General features: G+C 43.9%; 1 protein-coding gene across 3 annotated transcripts in view; it reads left to right on the top strand.

Moving 5' to 3' along the window:
- Window positions 1–14,315, top strand: part of TIAM1 (TIAM Rac1 associated GEF 1) — a 491,618-nt gene that overhangs the window by 146,762 nt on the left and 330,541 nt on the right. For all 3 annotated transcript variants that reach the window (XM_085623101.1, XM_085623102.1, XM_085623103.1), the window contains one exon: window positions 10,260–10,456. The gene's annotated coding sequence lies outside the window, so the exon portion shown is untranslated. The remainder of the gene's footprint in view (window positions 1–10,259; window positions 10,457–14,315) is intronic.

Genomic DNA, 14,315 nt, shown 5'->3' with positions numbered 1-14,315 from the left:
AAGAAATATCTTTAGTCTCCAGCTCTAACACCCCCCTAAGGGCCACCGTGGAGGGATGCAATAGAGTCGCTAACTTTTTTTCTAACAAAGTTAAAGCTATTTATGCCTCCTTCACCCAACAACCAGATAAGGGCATAGATTTTATAGCAGACAGCTCGCCTGTGGCCCTTGACGCCTCGCTGCAAACTTTCGAGGTTCCCGCCGCTGACAGGCTAATAAAGATCTGTCGCAGTGTGAAGTCCGGTTCCCCTAATGACCCGGCACCGGCCTGGGTCATCTCAGAGGGCCTGGTAGCCCTGAAACCATACATCAGGCATGTCTTACAGACCTCCTTTTCCACGCAGCGAGTCCCTGAGGAGTGGAAGAAGGCCATAGTACTCCCAATAAGGAAAAAACTGAATGTAAGCATGGAAGTGCTGGAAAACCTAAGGCCAATCTCCTTATTGCCGTATGTGGCGAAAGTGGCTGAGAAGGTGGTCAATGCTCAGCTTACTGAGCACCTGGAGAGAGGGAACTTACTACATCCCTCACAATCTGGTTTTAGGGCAGGCTACTCTACGGAGACAGCGCTCTTACGGGCCTCTGAGACTCTAAGAGCTGGTGCGGATGCAGGACACACTATGGCCCTGATCATGCTCGACCTCAGCGCGGCTTTTGACACCGTGGCTCATTCCATCTTGCTACGGTGTCTGAGCGAAGCTGGGGTCGTGGGCCCTATGCTGTACTGGCTACAGTCGTTTCTCACTGAAAGATGTTTCCAGGTACAGCAAGGGACATGTCGCTCGGTCGAGATGCCACTAGATCAGGGAGTGCCTCAGGGCTCAGCATTGAGCCCTACTCTTTTTAATCTCTACATGGCCCCCCTGGCGAAGGTTGTACAATCTTTTGGGGTAGAATTGGTGTCTTACGCCGACGACACCCAGCTGCTGATTTCCCTATCACAGGACACCGCCAACACCTCCACCAACTTTAAGTCCTGTATGCAGGCACTTGCGGAGTGGATGGACTCCCACTGCCTAAAACTCAATTAATCTAAGACTGAGGTGTTGGTGGTGGGGGGAAAAAGCGAAAATTGGTCAGCCGAGTGGTGGCCTCCATGTCTTGGCCCTACCCCCATACCTTGTGAGGAGGCCAAGAATCTAGGAGTTTGGATGAATTCCTCTCTCTCCTATGATGGCCACATAAGGCGTCTTGTGGGCAAATGTTTTGGAGTACTAAAGACTCTAAACAAAACCTTAGACCTCCTACCCATAGCGGCCAGAAGGACACTGACGCAGGCACTGGTGACCTCTCGGATAGACTATGGAAACGTATTGTTCCTAGGGGCCACCGAGGGCTGCCTGGGTCGCCTGCAAGTTATCCAGAATTCCGCCGCTAGATTGGTGCTAAGAAGACCTAGGAGGGCTAATTCTCAATTGGCACTGGATGCGCTTCACTGGCTGCCTGTGAAGAAACGTGTGCGGTTCAAGTGCCTCCTCGTCTGTCACCGAATTGTCTGGGGCAGGTCGCCCGCCTACCTTAGGGATCTAGTCAGTCGCTACGAACCAACAAGGACCCTCCGGTCGGAGGGTGCCGGGCTGCTGACAGTCCCCAGGATAAGGAAGGCTAGAATGGGTGGTCGGTCTTTTGCGTGCCAAGCAGCTCAACACTGGAACAAACTCCCTCCTGCTCTGAGGCTGGAGAGCAGTGAAGCACTGTTCAGGGCCAAGCTTAAAACACATTTATACACTGGGTAGGACACAGGCTCTTATGGTGATCGCTGGTAGCTCTAGCGCGGGGACACGCCGAGATGGCGTTACTGAGCGCTCTATAAGCTCTTTAATAATAATATAATAATAATATCAATTAAGATATCAAAATATAATAGATTTACTAAAACACATATATTTTTCTTATAACCTGAAATGATGTTCCTTTTTATTACTTCTTCTCAGAAGCATCCCTAATAAAAGATAATGATAACCCTACACAGGCGTGTATTTGCTAAGTGGATAAAGCCATGATGTAATATGTCATGAGTTAATGTCAAGCATCCATTATTGGCTACATCGTGTGCCATGTGTTTGTTTTTATAGATTATGCTTCTGTGTTTTCTATTTAAATTGTTTTAGTGTTTGTCTGCAAAGGTTTGCACAGTGAACTGTGGTATTGCCCAAAGGCTGTCTTAGACTAGTCACCAGGCTCCATATTATGTGAGTAACTTTTAGCCAATAAAACTATGTATGCTGCAAACTTCAGGCTTATTTTTCAAACTTCAGGCTTGTACTAATGACTGTGAATCTTACAAGTTCATGTCCCTGCAAGCGTAACGCTGTTCACAGGAGAAACAGGAGTTGGCCATCAGTCAACCTTACAGTGTGGAGTTAATTGCTGGCTACCTGGCCTTTACCCATGCCCATTATGTTGTAGGGAGTGCCTTGTTACATCAAAGGCGATTCATGGATCTCTCCCCAGAAAGCAAGGTACTTGGTCTGGTCTGACTCTCCTCGTTAACCTGGTCCAGCTTTGACAGTAAATCGAGTGTAAAGCAATTGTAGCGCTCCCACCAATCTTTCCACATTCAGTTGGAACTGTTGATTTAGTAACTCCTCACTGCCTATCCCAGTGAAATGTAAAACTAAACCGTGGAAACCACACAACCCAATAATCACAAAATGAGTTAACGAACCAATGCTAAAACTTCAATCACAGTATACTGTTCACCATTCATAAGTGATCACCATTGCTGCACTTTTTGTAATCAACTATTCACAAACAACAAGGAACACATTCCACTCTCATTGGCAGGAAAAGCCGAATGCATCTGACTTTTTATCCCACCACCAACACTGGACTACGTAATAGTGGAAGGACCACTAACATCCTGTGACTGGGGCAAGACTTTGGTCTTCTACCAGTGATTCCAACAGCACTAGGAAGCGAGGTCGCCAATGAGGTAAACGTCATTCTCTAATGAACTCTATTCGGGGTCATCATTTGGCTGATATCGAGCTCGTAAAGATCACATTTTTTCAACAATCTCATGGCAAACCAGAGGAAACTACTGCTGTGCACTGTTTGTGTTATGGTTCTTGGGTTTCATGTAGCACGTCATGTGGCATTTTCAATATCTCTTAGTGCTGTTTGATTGGAGGGTGCTCCCGTTGGAGTTCCAGCCTCTCGTTCACCAATGTCTTTGAGTTCTTAAATGTATTCTCATGGCACTCTTGCGCTTGGAGTCTGTTTTGGCCTTGTTGACTATGTAAATACTGAATGATTTTAATAATTCTGAGACATTGCACTTTTACTATAATCTTGGCCACGTCTGGATTGCACTAGTCCGAATGGCCATGAAATAGCCTTCTCTTTTACAGCCCTAGTCCTCTACTTTTGCCATTCCTATAATCTTATGAGTGAGGTTTGACTTGGTTCTCAACATTAAGCAGAGTTTTAAGAATCACATTTCTCAGACTATCCTGTTGTCCACTACCGAACGATAAAAATAGTTCTGGAGAAGGCCAAGCCCAGGTCTCCATTCTGGGTAATTGTCCTATCAAAAATAAACTGGTGAATTTCAACCTCTACTGTGCTATTTCAGAATGAACTACTTTAATAGTGTTCTCCTAGACACAACTCTTCGCCAGAGGAGATTGATAATATTGCAAAGACCATCCTATACTGGTTACAAAAACTACATATATGATGGCGCCAAGGTGCCAGGGAGCTGATATGTCAGGTTACACCTGGCACTAGTGAAGTGCATGTACAACATTTCACTCCACGTACTTGGATATAGAATATGCAGTAACAGGCAGACCAGATGTATTTGATCGTCGTCACTGTGAACTCTTGAATATTTTGTCAAGTAAGTAAAAGCCTGTGGGAATGTCTTGAGATCCCTAGCCTCAGGGCGAAGGAGGGCTGAAAGCTTCATGAAAATAGGTTGCAGCCAAAGGGTGGTTTTCTTGCTCTGTATTCCTTCCTTTTAGGTCAAAGGGAAGTGGATTTAGGGTATAAATTACCTTTGCTCCAGTTGCAAGTGAAAGACATGTTTGTTCATAGAAGTCATGTTATCGCCCTTATCTACTGGAGTAGAGTATGTGGAAGAACAATCCCAAGTAGAGTCTATTGACTGGCAATAAAGTCCCACTAGTGAAGCTCCAAATATTGACCTTTTTGTTACCATGAGCTATTCCAAACGAATCACCATGCATGCTGGGTAGGCTGTGCTTGGGAGGCTTCCCTGTTCAAATTGTGAGAGCTGGGTGGGCAGTATAGACCATGCCTTTTTTCTCACGGCCCCCGATTTAATCAGCCACAAATGGGATTGCGCTCAAATTATTATGGCAGATTAGATGTTCTCATTTCGAGTGTCTCATTGGGAAAAGTTTCCAACTTCTAGTCTCCTGCGTCCGAAGCATCGAAAGATTTTCTGTCGATTCATTTAATTCCTGAAGATGAAGGCCTGCTTACTGAAGCGCTGGCAGTCGGGCCTCTGAATCATTCTTCTACAATAGAGGAATGGGTGGTAGTCCGGAGATGTTCGTATCGATGACTGTGTAGGAGTGGGTTGCCTGGTTCTCATCCCTGGATTCAGTAAAGGAAGATAAATCTGTAACTTTGTGGCAACCGCGCACTTGCTTTCAGCCGTCTCCTACAGTGAATGAGACTATGCTGGCAGATGTTGGTGGTCATACATGAGTTCAACATGAATCTTCTGTCCTCAATATCAGTACACCTTCCAGACCCTACTTCTTTAAACTTGGTCTGCATTACCCTGCTCCAGGTTTGTTAGACCAGTTTTTTAAAGCAAGAAGACATGAAATTGGCCAAAAAAGAGGGTGGACTAGTCATCCATGGTGGTCACCCGCTTTATACAAAACGAACAGATGGGAAACTTAATAGTTTCACTCTCCCTTGCATATGTAACCACAAACTAAAAGAAATATCAGTGTTGCATCATCTGCTTGTTGGACCTGCGCATGCAAGGTACGCTAGCCTGATGCCGGTTAGTTATCGTCCTTCGATTGTGCTGCCTCTGCAGCCCTTTCCATCTCCTCCGCCATCCCCAGCACACCTTTCTTTCTGTCTGGTAAGGTAGTCATGGGTGATACGCTTCCCACCTTCACGATTCCCACCTTCAAGATTACAAAGAACACTGGTAGTATGAGAAGCGAGCTTGGTACCTTCCATTATTCACCACCATCAAATAAGATCATTAGATGTAGTGTCCACATGTCCCTCCTGCACACTCCTACAGTCCTTGAAAGAAAGTACTACTACTTGTAATATGGATTACAATGCTCCTGTGGGTCTCATGTCGAGTAGGGAGGGAAATTATGATTTGTATGCAGGCATATGTTTTTTCACAAACTGAGTTTCCGAATTGTACGTACCATGTGAGGTGTTATAATGCAACACTTCTGCAATTTTCTCTGCAAAGGAAAAAAACTAGCAAAATTTGATCTGGGTGGTGGCTGGAAAAAATGTAATGTCCAGTAATTGTTGTGTAAAACACATGTCACATGCTATGCAAATCTCTGCATAGGTCTTAATCACTGCATCTTGTAAATGCCACACCCCAGAGTAGCATGGACGTCGACTCTCCAAAACGCCATGGGTAGCAAAAGTGAGCTCACACACCTTGACCTTAATAACATCACAGGAAGTGACATCGTGACCTTTGAGCTTGGATATTCACAGGAAGTGATGCCATGTCACCTTTAGGGTGCTTATATGATAAGCCAGGGAACCTTACTGCTTTCTCTTTTTATTATATAAACAATTATGTGTTTGAAGAGAATATAGTGCTACAGAACACTGAACAGTACCAGGAGCCTAAATTATTTATACCACACACACAGCCATGGTTTAATGGTTTCCCTAATGTATAGCACAATGGGCTATGTAGATCAATAGATTATGGCAGTATTTAAGTTCACATGTATAAACTCATATACACTTTATATTGTATAGGAGCTATATTATTCATTATTGTCAATAAATTTAGATTCCTGATCATTTGCAAGGCGCTACCTCTTGTGCAACTCATAGAGGTGAACGTTTTTTTCGCTCATATCATTTTTCATGTATTAACAATTGTGAAACAAAGCAGCAGCTTGCTTAAAAATGTGTTTGCTTTTTTAGTTCTTTTTTAAAATTGAATCAGAAGACTCTACATTGCAGTGCTGAAATTATTTATTTTACAAACCCTAAATGTAATGCCCTTGTCCCAGAGAAAGCTGCAGAAAGTAAACAGTGGTCATTAAGACCCTGTTTTCTTTCTGTTCTTGCTGGAGTGGCTGGTGACCTTTGAAAGTGGTGGGGTGTAAAACTTGCCCTGATTTGTAGCGGGATAATAAAGTGAGGGAGCCTGACTAATTCTAAGGGGAGTTCGGGGAAGGTGAGAGGGTAATCCCCTATGAGAGTTTTGAAAAATAAGAGTCAAATAGTGCTTTTTATAACAGAATTATGACATTAATTTGCTAAAAAAAAAGGCATATGTTCTGAAAGGCCACTGACTAAATATTAAAGTATTTCATGGTATGCAGGGCCAACGAAACCTGACACTATCCAAGAGTTGATGCCATTTTTTAAAACCATGATGTCATGGGTACCTCCTGTATGTCAAACAAATCCCTACAGTGTGCCCGGGACAGCATTTAGCATGGGTGTCCCTCCTCCTATATGGCATGGGTGCTCCCTTAGGCCAAAAACAACATACAATATGCCAGTGCCGCAATTTTGCCATTAGTGCTGTCAGTATACCATTGGTCACCCTTATGTTAAAAATTACTTCTTGTATGATAGGACCAGAGTTTGGTCATGGTTGCCCTCCCCACAGTATGCCATGGTTGTCTTCCCTTACACCATTAGCCACTGCCAGTATTTTACAATGGGTACCCCTATGCAAAGAATTTACTCCAGTGTGCCAGCGCCAGCATTTTTCTATGGCTCTTCCCATATGCCAAGTATTTTCTAGCATGTTAGTGCTGGTATCATGTGAAGAACTGTCTCTAGTGTGCTAGCATGCACATTTTGCCAGCGGTGCCTCTATAAACCAAAAATCCCCTTCAAAATATCACGGCCAACTGCAGACTTGCACTCATAACACCACATTCTCTCTCTCATTCACTTAATTCACTCACTCGTTCATACTTGCTCTCATTTGGATACACTCATAAATTATCACAGACACTCTTGGACTCACTCATTCTTTCTCACTCAGTTTCACTTATCTATTTTCACTCACTCATTCTCATTGTTTTGCACTCAATCTCACTCATATGCAGTTTTACAAATACTTTCTCATTCCTTTGAACTCACTTGCACGCAGTCTTACTCTCACTCGTTTATTCCCACTTATTCCCACTCACTATGAAGCATTCATTTTCACCCAGTTACTTTCACTCAGTCACTCACTCACATTTATTCTCATTAACACTCCTTCACACTCTCTAACAGTCTACACACTCATTCTCACTAACTCATCCTCGCTTCCAGCAATCCACTCGCTAATTCTCATTCACTCTAACTTACTTAGTTACTTACTTACTTAGTGATTCTGTCTCACTCATTCTCCCTCACTACCAGTCACCCACTCTCTCTTTAACACACACATGCTCTGTCTCACACAAAGGCATTATCTCTCTCACACACACACACATACACACAACATACATTTAAAAGCATTTACCTTACATCAGCTGTCAGTGCTACATTGTTTTATTACATTAAGAATGAATAAATGACTGTTAATTGTTAGTTTACTCAAAATGGGCCGAAAACAAGGAGATTGAGCCCCGATACCCATAAGGTAGATTAGCCCTCTGTTCTTGCCACTGAAAGTGCCACTTAGGAGGCCAAGGGAGGTCCAAAAGCAATGACAGGGGTTGCAAAGAGCACACCAGGGTCACAACTGCAACAATTGAAAACCTCTAATCGATGTTACTTCCCCCATTTCCCCAAATCTCAGTTCATCTTTCTATCCTGTTTGCCTCATTACCTACCCTCTTTCTCGTTTCCCTCTTGCTCTAAGTTCTCTTAAACGTTGCTCTTTATTACTACTCTTGCTGATGTCTCCTACTCACCCGCTCGCTCTCTTCGAACTTTTTGTCTCCCTTATCTCTCACCTATCACTCCTTTTCCTCAGATGGCTCTTTTTCATGTCTCTACCCTTAATGCTGTCTTCTTGCCTCTTGGCGGCGTCTCTCATTTTCCCACCTGTCACATCTCTCATCTGTGTTCCCCTCCTGTAGTCTCTTTTTGCTTGTTGCTGGGTTTTGTTCTCACTTGTCTGTGTGTTATCTTCTTCTCTTCTAGTCTCTACTGCCCCTGGCCATCTATTAACTCTTCCTTTCCCCTCCCTCTCACCTGATAATGCGTGTCTTAGTAAGAGGTATTTAGATTCTGGTTTTGCCGGCCCTCTAAACTAGCAACACTAAATCAGTTCTGTTGCAGTTGTTATTTGTGGTTTCAGGGCACTCGGTCATAACAGGGCCCCTAGTTTACTAATGGTGGTAACATTGTTTCTTTACTGCTGAGTTTATTCCTGTCAGCCAAACTTTGCTGCAGAATAAGAAATTTAAAAAGACTTCATGTGAGGAGCACTGTTTAACTTGTGTTCCTGGCTCTGCTTCAACGACCTCTTGTGCCAGGTGTCGCCATGTCTGTGCCAGGGGTGGCAAGGGGGAATCCAGGGATCAAAGCTTCGACCTCTGGGGACCACTAAATGACTTGTGCAGGGTAGCCATGCTTAACATGTGCGGTAATTACCGTCCATTTACCCCACAAATTACAATGGGGGGCTTTTTCTCCATATCCCCTGTCAGATCTGTTTCAGGGCAGGGAGAAACCTAGGCCCCTGCGTTGCAGGAGGTGGGGGGACGGGGAATCTTTTTGAGGGCCCCCAAGCCCCTAGGGGCCTTCATTTAGCCCAAGGTCCATGAATATCATTGTAATTGCAGTTATATAGCGCTTAGTAGCCCTGACGATGCGTCGAAGCGCTTCAACACATTGAGCATTCATTTTACGTGCGCCACTGTATCGGGGGCATGTGTGAGGAACGCAGTCTCTTCTCTAACAGCCTGAATCAGGATATATTGGTACACAGCATCACATTACATTACACTTTTAACATTGAGGGCAGAAGGGTGGTGTATTTTTTTGAGTTTGAGAGTTGTTTAATAAAAGAGTCACAGGAAAGTGTCTGAAAGCAACACCGCTGTCCTTCAGCCAGATGTTTGTTTTCCTTCCACTGTCCTATTTCTGTGCACAAACAGCATGTGAACGCTGCACAGAGTGGGCAGACGCTCCCTGCCTTGCATCTGGTACGGAGCCATCATCGTGATAAGTCTGTGGGGAATCCACTGAGAGACCGCCAAGGTTTACTTCGCTCTAGAGAATGATGTATTATATAACGATCCATTTCCCAGGGTTTCAAAGTGCTGCACTGCAAGAGCGCATAAAATACAAGCAGCGAAAAAACGCATTATGTAATGTTAGGAAAGCACAGGAATTGGCTTTTCTAAGTATGAAAATGTGAATACTTGTGTTAATTAAAACAAAGATTGAAAAAAGCAAAAAAGAAAAGATAAAAGGGATCCCCGTAAGGTTTTGCTTAGGTTGTGTTGCCTTTAGAGCTCCCCAAAGGTATTTCACAGAGAAATGAACGTGCCCAGCCTAATTGGGCAGCACAGTGGCAGGGTACAAGGGCGGTCGCGCGCTCATTAATATATCCTGTGGTACAGTTAATATCATTGTTCTTCTGTGTGCTGGCATTTTTACCCAGTTCACACGCGCAGCTTCCTCTGACATAGGTCTCAGGTCGGATGCGACACTTAAAGGGATTTAAATTAGTGTTGCCAAAGAACCCGAGAGGGCTTGACACGCGAAGCGGTGAGTCACCACGTGGATAATGAGAGCTGTGCTCAACAGCATAATGACAGTGGCAATGTTCTCAGAATTGGCCGCCCTTGCTCACATGCTTTCATGACCCTTCGCTTGTGCCCACTCTCTGGGTCCCCCACTGCCCCCCGCCTGTGACCTGTACATGCTTTTGTTTGCCCCTGCACGGGTCCTGCCAGACCCCGCCAGATTTCCCCGCGGCGGAGTTGCAGGGCAGTTCAACCAGTTGGGCTGAATATTTATCAGCGTGATTGCGTAAATACGCGCCGGCTGCTTCTGTTACCAAGGGATTGGTACATTATTTTTAATAAAGTATTGTGATTCGTCCTGCCGCTCCGTGCTGAGGCTTGTTTTCTTTTTTTCCGCTTCACCAGGTTCTTCTCGCCGGCCGTGATGCACCGAGGGCTGAGGCTCGGGAGTCCCCGCTTGATGGAGTGTCCGGGCGGCAACTGCTGACAGCTTTGATGGTTCCAGCGCGCCCCGGTTCCTATCACAATGTGCCGCGCGCCGCATCTCAATGCCACAGACGTCTAGCCGAAAGTTGCGCTGGAGAGCACCGGCATCTCGTGAGGTATTGCTTTGTTTGTTTTGGCTTCTTGGCTCTGGGGGAGGGGAGAGGGGGCTGGGACAGCTGTCATTGGTGGGTTACGGTTGCATCCACATCTTCCCCACGAGCGGCGTCTGCCGACCTTCTTTCCCGCCTTGCAATCGCCCGCGGGGTTTTGGAGCTTCTATTACAAGAGTCAGCTTTACAGTGCAGCAGGAGAGAAATACTGCGTTTTTAGAGTACGCAGTACCCATCATGCTTCAGAATGAGGAGGAATACAATGATTACCCGTACCAAATACTGGAAATACAAGCCATTTCATCGTTTTCCCCATAAAAAAATGCATTCATGCTATTTAAAAAAACATTAGAGCTGTTTCAGCTGCCACTGGCTCAGTCTAAAATGAAAGAAGTAAAACACATCTTAATGCAAAACCACAAATGATAAAATAGCTCAGTAGTTTTAAAATATCCTTCGATCCAATGTCGAAAAACAATTTCATTCTTAGCTCACTGCCCATAATGAATGCATTTATCGATTGTCACTGTAAACCGTCTGAGCACACTTAAAATTAAATTTCTCTCTTGAGAATTTTCTGCCTAGAATGGACCCAGACACGGAAACAAGAATGCGTTTTATACAGATATTCTATATTCAAGTTTTTTTCTCGCTTTTAGCTTCCAGGGCAGAAATCTAGATCTAGATCCGGAAAGCCATCAGTTGCTGTTACCCGAGAGGCTCTGGAATCCAGGGGCTCTGTTCGGAAACCGATGCCAGGGGGTTTAAATTACTACAATTGTGCACGCTTTGTTAAACCTGGCCTATTAATCATGGGCGCTAACCTGAGCGCAGAGGGCAGGGGCGTCTTGTGTCCTAGCTCCCTCGCAGTTTATCTTCAGACCTCTCGCCAGCTGGCAGAGGTTGTAAAACGAGAACTGCTGCCCGGACAAGCATCGACAAGCAAACATGGCTTTGTTCTGGAAGGCTATTTAGGTCTTGCTTGACTGCACCGCTGTCCGGGAACCTTATGTTACCAGCTCTTTAAAATATACAGAGTGGGCTTTGGCTGCACCCAGAGGACTAATATGCTCTCACCTCATGCTATTGGCTGTTATGTATTTAATTCCACCTCACGTGGAGCGCTCACACTGCAATACCTGAGGGACTACTTTACATGTCAAAAGTGCACTGAATTATCATGCGTAAAGTCTTTATGCAATGAGTGTATTGTGTACAGAAAGCAATCCCCTTTTCACTGCAGCAGACCTTTCTTTAAGCTTTTAGATTATGACTCAAAATGCAAGTCTGGTCTACTGGCTTTGACAAAGTTTATGACTAGCATCCGTAATGATCACACTCTTTTTGCCTGAAGCTGATGTGGGTAAGGCTCAATATTCCTGCCTGTCTGTCTCTTTAACATGCCCTCACCTGTATGGTGGCAGAACTTTGCAGAACTTTGTAAGGTGGTCAGTATTGTTCAGTAGACCTACTGTAGAGGGTAACACTGAGCGTAGGCATTGGTAAAGAATAGTCGATAAGTTTTAAATACAGAATAATCCATTGAGGCACTTTGCCTTTCAGAATGCTCTGTTTCCAGCATCTATCAAGCCTCGGACATGTACCGCAGTGCCCATGCTTTCTCGTATATCCACATTATTGTCCAATTACAATCCACTACCTTGTCTTGATAATTCTTCTTCTTATGAAAGTACATCAATTTTGCCCAAAATTGTATAAAGCCAATAAAATTACCCTACTGTAGAAAATATTGAGTAAATAGCTGAAAGGCCAGTTATAAATCTGTCTTTTGTCAACGAGGTGTATAAATATCATGGTTACATTTTGCCGTTTACTATTGACATTGACGTGTGTGATCAGAAGTTGAGTTGTTGCTCTCTGTCCAGGGTCCTATGGGCTGGTGTCAAATTCAGTAAAGTTCTGTTACTGTGAAAGCTCATTGGTACATTGTTTGGAAGTCACAGTCGAGAGGCCAAGCTTTGAATGAGTGAAGAGCCTTTCTGGCATTGGTCATGTACATCCATTCGTGTTACAAAAGGCACTAGGTACACATTATCATGAGAACTGTTTGTGCTGCAAATAAAAAAAAAAACTTACCACAAAACTTAGCCTGGTCACTTTCTCAAAATAGTTTGTCACCTTTTAGAAAACAGACTGAATTTGCTTCGGTGATCCAGTTGATAAAATCACCTTAAAACTTTCCTCACCAAAGTGCTTATGAAGGCGCAGAATGCCCTTCCCTACGTTCATATGACTGGGGTTGCCTCTCGAAACTGGACACCCCATCTGTCCTGTTGCACTGTTTTTTTGTTCAGCAAGATTGCACTCTTAGCCATTGGTCAAAACCAACAGCATTAATCATCTTCAGACTGTGTCCGCTTGTTCTGTTATTTTATAAGTTATGAGTAGGCCAGCCTACTGAAAGGGCAGAGTAAGCCTTATTACCGGCTTTAGAAGTTGTGTACAAGAGATGGTTTGGGGTCTTCTGCATGACTGTAGACTTTGCATGTTGTGTGTAGTTACTGCAAAAGGTACTGAGAAGGCAAGGGGATGTGGATTGAACCTTCCACCAAACCAAACCCTGAGATCAGTGAGCCAGTGGTTCACGTACCATATAACTAAGGCTCCTGGTTTTATGGTATTTATTTTTTTAACATTTGCGTCTGTTTTTATCCATATTTGTTTTTTGACCTTTCCGTTGGTATGTATCCAGATTTATTTTGGGTTTTGAGAATAAATGGAGTTGTACAATGGTATATTTCCACATTTATTGAACTGATAAACATGCACTCATACATTGATACCAGTCTCCTTTTAGCAAATAATGCAGCCAAATATAACAAAACCCTACAACCACAGGTAAATATTAGCATTATATACAAATATATGTTAACACATGCCTCCATTTAAGGAAATCCAATCCTGTTTATTAACTCCCTGTGCTGTTATCTGCTCAGCTGTTGGCCTGGAATTTATGAAGGACACCATGGAGAGTAACACAAAAGCAGCACAATTTTCTGTATTTTTCCTCTTTTAAAATTAAATACAAACAATAAACAAATTTTCTGTCTGTATTTATCTGTAAAAATCAGTAAAAACGGAAAACCTGTTTGTGCATATGTGTGTAGAGTCTATTTGTTGTGGGTGTTCTGAGGTGGCCAATCAAGTCACCGTGCATCAGGTTTGTGCCAGACTCCTTGGATCAATCTTATGCTTGTTCAGAGAACGTGCATATGTGGAAGAAACCCGGTTTGTAGTAGGCCACAGTATCTTTGATGTGTGACTCAAGACAGGTTGGATTTGAGGGGAAATTGACGCCTTGCATACATTGGAAAGTGAAAATATTATATGTGGTCGAGACATCTAAGTGTGACCCATGGTTCTTTCTTACATTGCTGACTGCAGTTGAATCTTGGAAGGCTTTGCACAATCGGCACGAGCGCCCATCAAAGCCATTCCTTGCTTGACGGCACATCCGGTCACAGAAGTTGACAAGTTTGAGCATGCCCCGCTTCTCCTTGAACTTCACTGGCTTCCCTTGAAAGCTATGATCACATTTAAAAGTTGCATGTCTTTGCATAAGGCTGTTCATCTCATGAATAGTAACTCAAACATAGTTTACATCCCCAACATAACGCGGTCTACCAACAGGAGAAATGCATTGACTATAGAAGAGGGAGAGATCAGGCGATGGCAATACGCACCCATGCAAACTGTGCAAAAAGAAAAACAAAACCTCCAGAATTTAGCACTAAACTAGAAAGAAGGAAATCTGGTCTCTTGCTCAGCCTTCCTAAGCCTCAAAACTGAAAAATAAGTCTTCGTTTTTTAGGGCCTGAGATCCTGGAATCGCCTGACTGAGAAA

This window comes from Triturus cristatus, chromosome 8 (assembly GCF_964204655.1).
Source record: "Triturus cristatus chromosome 8, aTriCri1.1, whole genome shotgun sequence".
In the NCBI taxonomy this organism is placed as follows: domain Eukaryota; kingdom Metazoa; phylum Chordata; class Amphibia; order Caudata; family Salamandridae; genus Triturus; species Triturus cristatus.
This window is presented reverse-complemented; position numbering and strand designations above follow the sequence as displayed.